Source organism: Amblyomma americanum, chromosome 8, assembly GCF_052857255.1.
Source record: "Amblyomma americanum isolate KBUSLIRL-KWMA chromosome 8, ASM5285725v1, whole genome shotgun sequence".
NCBI lineage: Eukaryota > Metazoa > Arthropoda > Arachnida > Ixodida > Ixodidae > Amblyomma > Amblyomma americanum.
In genome coordinates, this window is record NC_135504.1 from 91,553,343 (window position 1) to 91,569,592 (window position 16,250).

General features: G+C 45.2%; 1 protein-coding gene across 1 annotated transcript in view; it reads left to right on the forward strand.

Moving 5' to 3' along the window:
- Window positions 1-16,250, forward strand: part of LOC144102606 (membrane metallo-endopeptidase-like 1) — a 518,782-nt gene that overhangs the window by 111,753 nt on the left and 390,779 nt on the right. The window lies entirely within an intron of this gene.

Genomic DNA, 16,250 nt, shown 5'->3' on the forward strand with positions numbered 1-16,250 from the left:
GCGATCTAACAGTGCATTATCATGCTCCATGCTGATTACATAAACGCCAGGCACTTCAAAGGTAGGAGGTACCGGTGTTCTTTGACTTCCTTGGTCTGTAACTGATGAGAGTGCTGCCTGCAGTGCCAGGACCGTGATCTTATTTCTATCACATGGAATTTTCATGGGATGAACAGTTTCCGACTTCACCCACCTGTTCATCAAGATTTGTCTTCACATCTCCACAGGTTAAATTTATGGGCACATATATAAAACAGGTAGATAGCCGGACAGTGATATATATATATATATATATATTTATATATATATTGTAGTGCAGATGAATGGGAGACTAATACTTCAAATAATCCGTCGCTTAATAGGAATTACTCATAAAGCCGCAGAAAAAACAACCCTGCCGCCAGTGAGATCCGAACCCACGACCTCCGAAATTCGCGACCGGTGGCACCTTTCCTATTGTCGGGGAGCGGCTTTTCTGTCCTCGGATTGTCATCAAGGTTCATGAAGTTTGTAAACTAACCGGAATATGAGCAACGCCATATTTTTCCAGTTTTTTAGTCGATTATTTTGTACACATAATGCATTTATGTTCTCTGAAGGCGCCGCCAATAAGTTTGATAACGTTCGTTCTCGTTACCCGACATCGCAGCGTGGATTTCAATATAACGCCTGATCAAGTCGGCAAAAATAAAAAGTAAGTTATCGGTCTCACAATGACATAAGGATACCAAGTCACTATGATAGAAGGTTCGGAAGAGAAGTCCACTTGCACTGACCAAATCGACATTTTCAGTCTCGAAAGCCAGCCCTTGCATTGCTTCTCACCTCTCTATTCTTGTTTACCCGTAGGCAGGCAGCTGTTCTCAAATTCAAAGGATAAGAAAAACGCATCATATGGAATGAGTGCCAGCGTATTTGACATTATTTTGAGCGTTCATCATTATTAGTCCTCTTCCGTGGCGATTACTTTCTGTTCTTCTGACGAACGTGCTACGCCAAGAGATGATTTACCTCGGGCGCTGGATGTCAGCGAGAAATCACATGCTCGTTGAACTTCTACGCTTTGGAAATGCTTAACCTCTGCTGCATTCATATGTAACATAAACAGAAAAAAAAAACAAATAAAATTTTCAGGATTGCAGGTACAGATTTGATGCTACCTAAGGATGAAACGTTGACCATGAAGCCGCACTGAATACATAAAGAAAGGCCACCTGATGGGTTCTTCGGGCCATAAGTGAGTGCTGGTTCCTTCTCCCCCCCCCCCCCCCCCCCACCCCAGCGCCGTACTCCTACCATGCGTAGGCGCGCATTGCACCCGTGCACAGAGCACGCGATGATTGACCCCAATGGGCAAGAGACAAATATACATGATATACCGCTAAAGGACAACAATGAATAGCCAGATTCTCATTCAACGCATACGGAAGACGAGAAAATAAGACCCTGGAACATGATTATCAACGACACAGCGGTCCGGACAGACGAAATGAAACATACCCACCGGAGACATGCACCGCTACGGCACCATTCCGCCGCTCCCTCGGGGCGATTACAACATTGTCATAAGAAAGAGAGGCGGCCTGGTCGTAGATGGACACTCCGCCATCGGCCTCCAAGCAGCCAAACAGACTAGACTGCCGTCAATCGCGCGCTGCTTGAAATTAGTGACTCGTAGCGTTGTGCGAACATGGTGACTGGAGTTTGCACATAGGGTTCTAACCTGGGTTCAGAGCCTTTAGTTTTTGTGTCTGATTTTAATAAATGTGCTCGGTTTAAAACCTATAAAAATATATTAGTATGAATGAACAATTTCACGCATGATCATTATTCGTACTTTTATAGCAACAGCTATTGGTGACTTCTTTTCGGTCTTCATTCATTCAGACTTCTGTAATATGTGTGTATGCAGTGTTGCTAGGATCCTATTTAAGCGATACAACCGCAGGAATGAGGCTTCGCTTTCGACGTACGAAACTTCCAATATAAACACACTACAAAATATCACCAACTTTTTCCATTTTTGCGAATAAACTTTTGATTTTAATCTTGTCCACCTCTGTCCTACAAAAAAGCGCTTTTATATTGACCTCTTCAAGGAAGCAGCTCATAATGATAGATATTGTTACGTGCTTTGCACGCACGGGGGTTTATTCAAAGAGGGGACCGGTCGAAGCAGGATGGAAGCAGGAAGCCTAGCAGCGTCCTTCAGCTCTCTCTTTTTCTTCCCCTTTCTCCGCGGGTCAGTCCTTCATCTTCTGCTTCTTCCGTCGAGGTTCTGTGGAAGCACGTTACATTTCCCTCCTCGCAGACGATGCCCGTCGGGCGAGTTAAACAGACCGTCTGGGATGGAATCGCTTGAGGCGGGCTACATGCACCACCTGAGATTGGCGTGACCGTCGACCACTAGCAGTTAGTCGTGCTATAACGTAATTAACGTCACTTATGCACTCCAACACAACAAATGGTCCAGTGTAGTGGGATAGCAGTTTCTGACACAGACCACGCTTGCGTAGAGGGGTCCACAACCACACAATGTCACCAGGAACATAAGAAACTTCTTGGTGTTGGACGTCGTAGCGGTTCTTGGAACGCTCTTGCGAAGATAAAATTCGAACGCGGGCAAGCTGGCGAGCTTCTTCAGCTCTGCAGAGTGTGGTCGCAAGAGAAGGTTCATCGTGGATGAAAAATGGTAGCATGGTGTCAAGGCCGCAGCGAGGCGAGCGAGCATAGAGCAGGTAAAAGGGGCTGTAGCCAGTTGTCTCATGTTGCGCGGTGTTGTACGCATGAGTGATGAACGGGAGTACGCCATCCCAGTCCTTATGATCTGCAGCGACGTACATGGCAAGCATGGTGGTGAGCGTACGATTAGTGCGTTCTACCACACCGTTCGTTTGGGGATGATATGGCGTGGAGTGGCGAAAACTGCAGCTGCTGAGGCGGAGAAGTTCTTCAACAACGTCCGCTGTAAATTGACGTCCACGGTCGCTAATGAGAACTGCAGGAGGGCCGTGCCGAAGAATGACGAATCGAAGTAAGAAGTTAGATACTTCAGACGCAGTAGCAACTGGTATCGCGGCTGTCTCACAATAACGGGTTAAGTGGTCTACGCACACAAGAATCCATCGATTTCCTTTAGAGGATCGTGGGAAAGGTCCAAGGAGGTCAATGCCAACTTGCTCAAACGGGGCTGTTGGAGGTGTGATTGGCCGCAATTTGCCCGGTGGACTTGAAGTCGGCAGCTTAAAGCGCTGGCATTGCACACAGCTGGCTACATAGTGCTGGATGGTTGAACGCATGTTAGGCCAGTAAAATCGTTGTTGTGTGCGGTGGAGTGTGCGTGTCACTCCCAAGTGCCCAGACGTGGCGTCGTCCTGCATCATTTCAAGAACTGTGATGCGTAGGCTTTCGGGTACGACAAGAAGCATGCGTGCTCCTCCAGAAGCGAAATTCTTCTTATAAAGCAAACCGTCGCGAATGCAAAAAGTATTCTTTACAGAATCTTGAGCGGCATCAAACAAAGAGGTTAATGTTTGGTCCTTGCGTTGCTCAGTTCGAAAAACTTGAAGATCGGGGAAGGCTTGTGAAAGTGACGACAAGTATTCATCAAAGTTGTCATCAATCAAAGTATTCATCAATGGTATATATGATCGCTGTAGAATTTTTCTACGCTGCCAGTCGCTATGCTGCCAGTCGCTACGCTGCGAGCCTCTGCTACGCTGCTGCGTCGGCCGAATGTCATGATATCGCAGTTATTTCTCCGGCACCCCCTAGAGTGACATCACCGGGGCCGCCAGCTGCAAGAGGATTAACCATGGTTTAACAGGACTAGCAGCGATGTCATATTGATCGGCTGACGCCACTGGCTTGTGAGCCTCCTTTGAAGAGCGTTTAATTGCATCTGTTCTGTGAGGCTGTGTTTTAATCATTTTAAGGAATAAATTTTTCAATTTTACCAGAATAAAAGGTGATTTGCGTTACCTCAAGCAAGCTTGCTTTTACGATCAATTTTCTCTTTCAGAATATTATGAAAATGTGTAAAAAAATGTTTCGCGATGAGCTAAGTCAAAGGATGTCAAAGGACATAAATTGGAGGGGGAAGTAAAATAAAGATCAACTAAGTGTCCTGCCGACGCTAGTACAGACACTACATTGAGACTGTTAAAACGATCAAAACTAGAACTGCCCCCAGCAGTCCATTCGTTTGTACGGGCAATAAAAATCAAAGAAAAACTGTCCCACAAATACAGTGCAAGGGAGAGAAAGAGGGGGGAGGACAGAGTCTTGCACAGGGTGCCGAGCAATGTAATTCCGGCTCAGAACCTAGCTGCGATGCCCACATTTCAGCGGATGCGAAATGCAACAGCGCGTGGGATATTTACCCCAGGTGGTCGAATTAGTTTGAAGCACTCCAGTCACCCATAGCCCGTACTTGAACGAATTTGCATATATTTCATTGTAACTTTTCGCAGTTCCCAGGTTAGTCTGCTTGTAACAGCTTTTATTTCTGTGGTCGCTTGGAAAACTAATTGTACGGCACCGAACAATACTATCGCGTACTTTGGCAGCAGCAGTGTTTGGTAAATCTAGCAAGGACAAGCATAGAAAAGTAAGGCTGTAGTTGCGCGCTATAGACGAAAGTGGTTCAGCATATCGATGGTGTTGTTATAGCATGCCAGCCAGACAGCACACCAGCGAACAAGCCGGCATAAAGAGAGTGTGAATGATCCGGGATCACGTGGCGTGGCACGCGCACGTTTCTTTCCCCTGTTGTCACGAGATGCCTGTCGGAAACTAAACATCACGATAGAATTGCATTTCTGGAATTGTGCTTCTCCTTATGCTGAAACAGGTTGTGTAAACCAAGGCTCTTGTCACTTTTTTTAAAACAGGGAGAGACTAGAGTCACTTTAGCACGGCGGTGAACAGGGGCGGCCATTTCGGTGTTTATCATTGTTGTCAGATTGCCGCTTCTGCGACCTCGCCGCTAACTTTGGTCCGAGCATTTCGTAAACAACGATGCTAGCCACCCTGACGCGTCGGCGGGAATCGTGCAGCTTGGAACCGCTCAGATGCAAAGGGTGCAGCCGTTACCATCAGTTTATGCTTTCGTTGTGGGGAACAGTCCTTGCATTATGAACCTAAATATTCCAGGTTATCGTTGATTATTCTGGGCAAACTTTTCTTGACTCTGCACAATCGGCGTTGCGCTGTTAGTATGCTTTATTATATATTGCGATAGGCGATCGCATCCTCAGTAGAGGCTGTTGCTATAACACTTCATGCGTTGTCTTTTAAACTTGCTTTTATTTTATAGGAGCTAATGTGTCAACACCGCGGGAGTATTGCTAATAGCTCAATGCAGGCAGCGGTCGAGTGCAATGGTACTACGGTTATCTTCGCGGTTAATTCATACTTTTACAAGAGAAATATACGAGCGCTCCGGCTGAGCAATTCACGGTGATTAAGGCAAGGGTAACCCCGCTGGAGGTAAAATAACGTTGGGCGCACTGGCGACAGCTTCAAACAGCGGATTAATCTTGAAGCGAACGGCAGCGAGCCGTCTGCACGCGTATTCGCAACTTGAGCCGGTGTAACTCGATGGTCAGCACGCTTTCAGAGTACAGTAATCACTATATTTCCGTGACACTTTGGGGGCTGGTTACAGGGAATGGCATAATCGTTCGATACACTAACGCGGGCATTCAATTTTCAGCGTCGGTTTTCGTGCACTCACCTGATCGCTGGCTGATTTGAGGGAAGCATAATGCCGCTTCTGCCAGTCATAACTTCAAAGAACCTTGCCAACCGACCGCAAATGCTTTCAAACTTGGGGAAAAATTGCTTATTGAAAACACGGAAAGGAACACAGCTCAGCACACGCTGGACCAGCCACATGCTTTGGATTTTATTTTTTGGGAGAAAAATACATCGAATTGTAAAGTGCATGCTTCACTGATAGTCGTGCTGGGCAGTATCCGTACACGTATTTCATTCCACATTGATTAAAAGAACCGCATAGAAATTATGGGAAACCCTAACATCTGGTGCTGGAGTACCTCTCTTAGGAATACTGGAAATAAAGTGCGGTATACTATTTCATAATAACAATGATAATGTGCTATTTAGTTTGAGTCTTGCTTGGATACTCTTTCTGGTCTGTAACCCAGTGGACATGACCAAAACAGAAGACACTGTTCTCAGCAATTTCATTAAGCATTTTTCATTTACTGAGACTCGACTCTATAAAAAATAACCACTATCAGCAGCCAAAAGCACTTACCGCGTGAAAGCAGTGCTACCAAGTCAACATCCGAACAGAATATTTTATTCACGAGATACCACCTTATATAAAATAAAAATTCAATCAGTGTTAAAATCAATGTGGAGAAATGACAGCATGAAAAAAGTGCAAGCCTTTTGAGAACACTGCAGCTTCTACACAACAAATGCTTCATATGCATCGAGATAACAGGAACTAAAATGACATCAGATGAAATGCATGTAAAGAAAAAAGCCATTTTATCTTTTGCATGACAAAGAAAGAAATGATTTCCAAACGAACAGGCAACTGCTGCCTTTTTATTCCACTGCTGAACTTAAGATCGTAGCAAGGACAATATTGCAATATGACTTGTGTACACACACACACACACACACACACACACACACACACACACACACACACACACACACACACACACACACACACACACACACACACACACACACACACACACACACACACACACACACACACACACACACACACACACACACACACACACACACACACACACACACACACACACACACACACACACACACACACACACACACACACACACACACACACACACACACACACACACACACACACACACACACACACACACACACACACACACACACACACACACACACACACACACACACACACACACACACACACACACACACACACACACACACACACACACACACACACACACACACACACACACACACACACACACACACACACACACACACACACACACACACACACACACACACACACACACACACACACACACACACACACACACACACACACACACACACACACACACACACACACACACACACACACACACACACACACACACACACACACACACACACACACACACACACACACACACACACACACACACACACACACACACACACACACACACACACACACACACACACACACACACACACACACACACACACACACACACACACAAAGTGACCAGGCGTTTGGGAGCACATCAGTAAATACACTGCCAAGGTAACACATGGGAAAATTTTGTGCGGGCATATATACACATAGAAAAGGCCATGTTACATTTGAAAATATGTAAACACAAGGCTCAAGTCACATCATGCTGCTGATCTAGGAAAACAGGCCTTTCAAGAATATGACTGCAACGAAAAAGAGGGTCATTCAACTAAACTGTAAAATGCATAAAAACAACCAGCCACAACAACCGCAAGTCGTAATAGAGACCAGGTCAACAGTCGTCCGAACAATTCTAGGTGTCGCATAATAAATCCTCCAATTTCTTCACAAGATATTCAGACCAGCATGAACCCGAAGAAAGACTATTTCACTCCGTGACAGTTCCAGAAAAGAACTGCACTTAAACCCATTGCCTCAAGCAAAAATTAGGGCTAACAAATGCTCGCGTACATGTTTTTTTCTAGTACAGGCCAATTCGATACAATTAGAAATATCTGCTTTCAAATTGCTACAGATGTAACTGTGAAGCAGTACGAGGCAGCTAACTTTTCTTTTTATTGCTAGAGGCTGTAAATTACTCTTTTCAGTTAATGCACTTGGAGAATCTGTCCAGTATTTTTTGCTGTATGCACTCCACTTGTGCGATGTCCTGTTTATTATGCACATCCCACACTGCTGCCGCATATTAAGGCGGAAGCCTCTAATGGTTCATTGTCCAGGTAATCTGCTTTTTGGAGAAACTGTCACAGCTTTCCGACCTCCTGACTGGTCTCCTCTGTATCGTGACGTTACTGGTTGAGGCGGCCTCCCGATTGAGCAATGTGTGGCCTGACGTCATCGTCTGCTTGGGTGTGGTGTGGCGGCGGCGGCAGTTTACTTTGCGGTATCGTGCAGGAAGGGCCCCTTGTCTCGCCAAACCAGTGTGTGCCAACACGCGACGTGCAGCAGCCGCTCAAGAGAGGCTGAGCGTATACGGTCGCATGTATCAGGGCGGCGAGGCGCGTCCGAGTTGTGCGCCACCGTGGTGTTTCCGACGCTACAAATTGCCATTTGCAATATTGTCAGGCTTCCGCCGTTTCACACTTTAGTCACGACAAAGTCTTCTGTAATTTTTCGTTGAGACCTCACACAAGTCAGGTAGGCAGTGATTATGATGCTGATGGGAGAGTTTGAAAGCTTTTAATAAACCATTATTTTCTTCATGCTGAGGACCTGAAGTCATCAATATAAAAGGATCAAGTAACTTTGTTCGTGAGGGTTAATCCGAGGTATTTATAACTTTCTACCTTCAAAATAGGACAGTTGCGAAGTGTATAACTGTGAAGCCTTGGCACTAAGTGATTTGTATAAATACAGTATTATCTTGTCTAATGTCCATATCCAGCGCTCACACGAGTCTGCAATTGCTGCCACGGATTTTTGTAGTCACAGAAGGTCATGGTTGCTTACTTCTTCTTTAAAAACACAATCGTCGGCAATCAGCCTCACAAATACGGCCTTTCCAATAACATCCACTATGTCACCTTGTGTCACTACGTCATCTTGCGCTGGAATAGCTTAGCGATTGCTTGTATCCAGGTGCTCCAATCATGTATGTGAGTTCTGTAGGACTTGTGCCAGTCAAGTGCTGCACCGCGAGGTCACGTGATGGCGTTCAGCATCGTGAGACGTTCCATCCAGTTCGCGAGAGAGGCGACGCGTTTGGCCCCTTCTAGCCACCCCATCAGGCTCTCTCGCATGATACCTTCAAAGGTGGGAATTGCTGTTGCCGTGTCTTCAGACAAATGCATTTGATGTGGATGTGTGTTCCGTAGCAGAGCTTGGGCGAGTTGGCATTGCATTTCTGCAATTACACAAGGATGCCAGTTGAAGAATAACAATGTGTCCCACTGTCTTCGTCTCTAGATGGGTGGTGTCGTGGCTCGTGTGTACAGCTAGGGCCGTAGTCACCGCTTGTTGTCTTGCTGGACTCTTCAAGCAGTAGTCGCGGGACATGTAGTGCTCCATTGGCTTGTTGATTTCGTCCGTGATAGTTACTCACGTTCAATGCTTGCAGTAACGTGTGCAGCTGCACCCTGATGTCCTTTGTTTTGTTCCGGAGGTCATCAACGGGGCTTCGTTTCACGTCCCTAGATGGCTGTGCCATGTTTAAAGATGTGAGGCCGACAAAATGAAGTGTAGAACATTCTTTACCTACCGATGCTACCTACACTTCTTCATTGCTCCCTTCTGCATGTGCACTGCTCCAGGGCACCAGCTCACGCTCACATTCTGATGGAAGCAAGAACTTAAGCACCCACGTGGACGATATTTCGGCATATGTTAAACGTCTCAAGGTGGCCTAAATTAATCCCAGGCCATTCATTGTGGAATGCCGTTTGTTTGCTCTCACTTCTGTGCAATGCAGTAAACTAAAAGTTTAACGAATCTGAGACAAAGCCGCTGTGATCCCCACACTTCTGAATCCACATTTCGTCTTTGCGGTCTTTGCTTTGCTGATGAGCTTTCGTAGTGCAATTCGTAGCCGCAGCATAAGGAAAGCTTGGGATAAGCCCTTTGCAGATCATGGTAATGTGGAAAGGTGTAGGGCAGTTTGAACGTGTCCAAAGTAGGAATCGTAAGCGAGGAGAGGGAAACAGTTAAGGCCTCATGCTCGTGGTCACGGAAGACCTTATCAGCATGCTCTAGCAGGCTCACAACGTGACGTGAAGGACGAGTGAGGGGGCTCAGTTGTGACTGCGACCGATACGACTTCAGCTTTAAAAGCTGGTCGTTTTGTTCTACAGGTTCTGCTTCAAGACTCTCCTTGCATGTGTTGCACAGCTTGTACTTCTTACTCACGCTATGTGTGATGTACCCGGGCACACAGGCAAGCGACTCCATTTGCACCTCATCAAGGGGGGAGCATCATCGTCAAGACGGCTGTCGTCCAAGAGCTCATCTCCTGCTGCCTTCACACCGTTCTTCAAAGCTGCTTTTTTATTTCAACAAACTCAATAAGGTCTACTGTGTCATCGATGTCATAGTTGCCCTTGGTGATTGGTTTAAACAACTGGCTCAACATTATGAGCCTCAGGGCATCAGTTTAAACTATAGTGGCCTCGGCACTGGGTGTCTGGAGCGAATGCAGGAGAAGAGATTCTCCAGGGCATCTTGTGTCACCCTGCATAACACAAACTTCAACTTATGCACACTTAGAAGCTGGTGTTGAATGTGGAGTGCACTAGACGTTGTGATGAACATTTCCTTCGCGTCGCCGGATTTTATAGAAACGTGTGCGGAAATCTTCATGAATTCCTTAAGAAAAGCCACTGCCTCATCATGCGCATCCTGCTTGAAAAGGGTCATTGCAGTGCCGATATACCGTGATGTCATTAGTGTAAACCACCGGAACACACGTTCTACAAACCAAGCTGTGGTTAGAGCCTAAGATTGCAGGATCCGAAGACTCATTAGGTTACGTATAGCAGCACCAATACTGTGGTATAGCAGCACCAATACTGTGGTTCAGAACTGTAACCGCAGATGCCACATTAATTTTCGCAAAATGGTGAGGGTCCAAGTGTGCAGGCTTCAGGTGAGGGGCCAACTTAAGGTCCCGTTGTGCGTCGATTACAGAAAGTTCCCTGATGTGCTTCACAGACACCTGCTAGAAGCACAAAACAGATCTGAAAATAGTTTAATCCTTGCCGTATTTTAAAAGACGTCAGCCCAAGCAATGTCACAATATCCCTGATACACTGCGCAGTTAAATGGGATTTTAAACAAAACTGAAGTTTGAAGTAAAATGCAAGTTAATGTGGCAATAAATCATGCCCACTAAGTCCATCATTAGAGAATTAGGTTCCTCAACACAGAGTTCTAGCCTGATTACCCTGACCATAAGGGGCAGAGAATGTACGGAATCTGTGCTTGCACTCACCTCGTCAGTTAGAAGCTCGTACTTGGTCACGATGGCAGCGGGCAGAAAGAATGACTGGTGTTACGTATTCGACGGCTAGACGCCGAGGGCGGCAGGACGACCGGCCCAAGGAACAGACGACCCACGCAGCGCCAGGAAGACAATGACCTTTATTCGTTCGGCGACGCGCTTTTTGAGCGCTAAGCAGCCAATCAGGGATTGGCAAAAGAAATGAATATATCGTGGCAAGCGGGGCAATCTTATCTGTAGATTACAACGGAGAGTGCGACCGGCACCGCGAATGTTATACAGGCCACTCACTTGGTGACCTCTTATGTTTTCTAGAACATGTGGAGCATCAGCCATGAAGTACAGCTTTCGACCACTATTGGCCGCACACGGATGCCTGCACGACACCACGGGCTTGACTGAGCGAGTTGCAGAGATCCCACATCTGTTCCACAGTGCATTGTTGCTGGGCCCCATGTCACAAAGCACAGCATATACGTGACACCCAGCTGCTTCACACTTTGCAAACACAGAAAACAGGAAATCTTTCAAAAAAGTGCCATCGATGGAGTCTCCTGCAACATAATGAAAACAAAAAAAAATGTCAAATGGGTTGATGTTGATTTACTAAAGAAAAAATGTACTAAGATGAGGCTTATGCTGGTTTAGATTGTACACAAGGCTGCAGCCGCGTTTTCAGTTTGTAATGGAAAGAGAAGTGGGCAGAGAAACTGATGACTGAGAAGCAATACAAAAAGTGTTTGAAACAAAGCAGCATTAAGAAGGAACAGCCGCACTACAAATATCTGGCATGGCACAGTTCTCCATGGAAGAAATAAATTCACCGGAAAAACAACATTCAGCCACCACGGGCCCTCAGATGCTGTTTCCCCTGAGCATAATGAAAGGACAGCAATCTTTATTGCGTCCTGAAAATCCTAGAATACTTCGGCAGCTGCTATGTGACACAAGTCCTAGTTCAATAAAAGAAATTTTTGCATGCATGGTGAGGACTGTGAACATTCCTTTACTTTTCGATAAAAGCATCCCGCGCAGCCTGAGTAGATTTGGGATATTAAACCCAATAAACCAAAAAACTTTAAACAAAAATTGTGTACTTCTCAGGCAGTTTCAGGGTTTCCCTTTCAGTAAACCTCTTAGTTAAAAAAACCCAATGGCATCATAAAAGGCACAAATGCCAACCTCACGCTGGATTACTTTAGCTTCCACCGTGCGCATACAGGAATATTAAAAACTGGTTGGTAATTACACTTTTTGCAGTGCAAATTTTAAGCTCAGCTGTTGAAATATATTCTTTGCAGTGATATCATCTCTTACAGCGACAATAATGCCTTGGAATCAACCCGAAGGCTAAACTAAAACACAATTCTAATTAGAAGAGGCTGTCGAGTAACTTGTTTTGAAATGCCCTACAAAGAGAAATTCCTGCACCTCGACACCTTCCCGTGAGCGTGACAGAATCTATGGCGCTCACCTGCTAGCATACCACTGACGATTCCTTTGTGGCGTGCTGGGCCACTTTCACACTCTGCGTTATCATACCAGCGAATCCCTCCCGGCGTCCCACTGCAGTGCCACTCTCCTCGTTACAGCCTTCTTCAAGCCATCAGCTCTTGCATAGGAAGATCTGGAAGGAGGGTACGAGAGACCTCTCTTAGTCACTCCCGACAGACCTTCCCTCATGCAGCGTTATTTCCTCGTTTGGTACCGTCATTCTCCACTTCGTCCGCATGCTTCTGTTGCACCTTCCTCCGCTTTCTTGCTCGCACTCTCTTAACAAAAACTTTCATTCATCCTCTGCTGCACTCCGTGTTCGCTCTCTTTCAACCTCCTATCCAACAACAGATTGCTCGGTCGGTTGCAGCGACACCAAATGCACGAACGCATAGGCTTAAAAGGGCCCAAAATATGATTGGACACACCTGTCAGGTGGTAGGCAACAACTTGCTTCCAGCGAGACGACCGTCCATTAAGCATGATGACTAGACAGTGTGTCGCATAAATCTGCTCGCCCTCAGGCACTAGATTGGAGAGTGGAGCCGTTGCAAGGCCAATTGGTTTCTTGACAGTGGGGTCAAAGTCGAGTCAAGCAGTGAGCTGTACCTCATCAACCAAGATTGCGCAATGTTTCTCCTCTGGCCTCATTGTGTCGACAGCTTGGCCTTGAGTAGAGGCAGCAGTTCCTCAAGGATTCCTTATAAATAAAGGGAAGCATGTAGTGCTTCTATTGCTGCCTAATAAGTCCGTAGTGGCAACATGAGCCAGTGAAGTTTGCATGCACGCCTGGTTCAAACTTTACTTCCTCGATACGCCTCTGCAGATTGCGTACTGACGGGAAATGAACAACGTCCTCCTTTCGGAGGCTGTAACCCCTATTACCACATCCAGGGCTTTCTGGATAGTTTTGTTAGCCCACCTGCTGCCGCGTGGATGACAGCAACATTCTGGACTTAGTCGGGGGCAAAGTGCGCAAGCTTGTTGCCTGAAAAACAAAAATAAGTGAAAAAAATCTCGCGACGCACTTAGTTTTATTCTTATCGCTGAGAATAAACTGGTGAACTGTATACGTGCGTTGGTGACGCAAGACTATCTTATTCCAAGGAGCAACAAGGCATCTAGTGAAGTACTCAAAAATGTGAGTACAGCATTATTTTCAATTCTCCCTGGAAATGATTATCAAACATATTAAACTGCATGTCATTAAGTGAGTTCTGCCTAAATTGACAAAGAATTAGTATAAAAAATCAAAACTGAATGAGAAAAATACCACATAAAACGTGAACGCAAACATTCATATTTTGGCTTCATGCCATCAAGTGTTTGTGCAGCTGAAAACGTGGGCAAAGAGATGGCATTTTACTTCTAGTATACATAACTTTTCCTCTTCTTAAGACCACAATAAGCTTTAATGCCTTCAGGCTAAAAATCTCAGTGATGTGATCGCCATGGCAATCGCACCAATAGGCAAATCCTACTACATCTAGCTCTATTAAATAATCTGTGCCTAACTGGCATGTAACTTTGCTTTTTACGATTTATAGAAGCAAAGCTAACCGGCGAAGCTTTGATTGATTTAGTGTAGCCCTTGTGTCATATGCTGCATTCATTAAAAAAAGATGTCTGAAAAGTTTACGCAAGAAACAGAAAACCACACTTAAAATATAAAGGACAGACTAGAATGACAAAATAAAAACAAAAATAAATTTTTATTCACACACACACACACACACACACACACACACACATATATATATATATATATATATATATATATATATATATATATATATATATATATATATATATATTACAGCCCAGTTTTAACCAGTGGATTACAAATCCTAGTCACAATACCGAACCTTTAGAATGCATCATCACAAGGGAGTGATACCCTGCACCACTGGATTTATGGCACAATGCCAAAGGCAAGTAACATGCTGCGACTCTCGAACCACCAGTTAAAATGAATTTAACGCTTTTCTTATTGACTGCAGGGTGCATTCCACAATACACGCATTCTCTAGGTATTGACAGCACATGCTCTAAAACTGCCTTATAAACTCTGCTGTTTCCAAGCACCGCAAATCATAGGTCAGCCGCTGATATGTTCTCCATGCTTTGTACTCTCTTTTATATTGTTAATACTGGTAGCGCTATTTTTTAGCTGAAAAAGTTTAGTTAAATCTTCGGCACTGGCGCGCAAGAACCAACTGTGTGTTTCATGAAGAGGCTCACTCTACAGCAGCTGAGAGGAGGAACCAAAAATCCGGCAGATGCAATTAACGCTACTTACGCGTCTGAATGCGAAAGCATTAGCATACAGTCGTGACACTGCGGCGTATATGCAGACGCCGGTTACAGAGTGCCGCAACCAAATTGCTAGCGCACTGGTTACGTCATCCACTACTGCCCTGGCAGGCGGCTTTTCCGAGCGACTGTTGGGGCCCAGTTTGTTCGCAACTATTTTTTGCACCAGTTCTGGGTATACACACGCACACGGACATACACACACACACAGACACACATTCAGACCTTATATTGCTTAATGGAGCTCGTAATATTTTCGCATTAATACAAAATTCCCAGTTGCCTGGGCAACAAAAGAACAATCACATTGTTCGGTTATGAACTTTATGTTTGCAAACACGCTTGTTTTATTACCGTTTGGGTGCCTTGGTGCATCTTCAAGACAGCCTGCTGCTTCTCAGTTGTGGCACAGCTGCACTGCCCTTCGTTCGCTGAAAGTATACAGCGCATGTCCAATAGCTCCAGGCAGGGATTTACCTATGGAGTGCAGAGGCAATGGCACCCAATTTCAGGCCTTAAACATTTAGAGGAATTCAAGATACTGCTGCAGAACATATATTCAGCTTTAACTGTGGAAGATGATCTTCATGTTGATAAAATGAACGATAATCTGACACTTGTCATTACCGACTGCGCAATTGAAATAGGCGGTAGGGCGGTTCGACAGGATACCTGCAAGGTATCTCAGGAGAAGAAAGATCTGATTAAGAAACGTCAAAGCATGAGGGCGTCTAACCCTATAGACAGAATAGAACTCTGCTATCAAAGTTAAGAAATAAGCGCAAGGTGGCCGACATAAGAAAGTTAATATGGAGAGAATCGAGCATGCTCTAAAGACCGGAGGTGTTCTAAAAGCGGTGAAAAGGAAACTAGGCATAGGTAAAAACCAGATGTATGAGTTAAGGGACAAGGAGGGCAATGACATTAGCAATATGGATAAGATTGTTAAAATAGTCGAAGAGTTCTACACAAATCTGTACTGGATCCAATGTAATCAGTACGTTAAAGAGAGCGACCGTAGCAAACAGCAATGCGGCATCCTGAGAGTAACAAAAGAGGGATTACAGAAAGTCTTAGGAGCAATGCAAAGGGGAAAACCAGCTGGGGAGGATCAGGTAACAGCAGATCTTTTGAAACACGGAGGGGAGATTGTGCTAGACAAACTAGCCACCCTTTTTATGCACTGCCTTATGACCTCGACCGTACCAGAAGCATGGATGAACGCAAATGTAATATTAATTC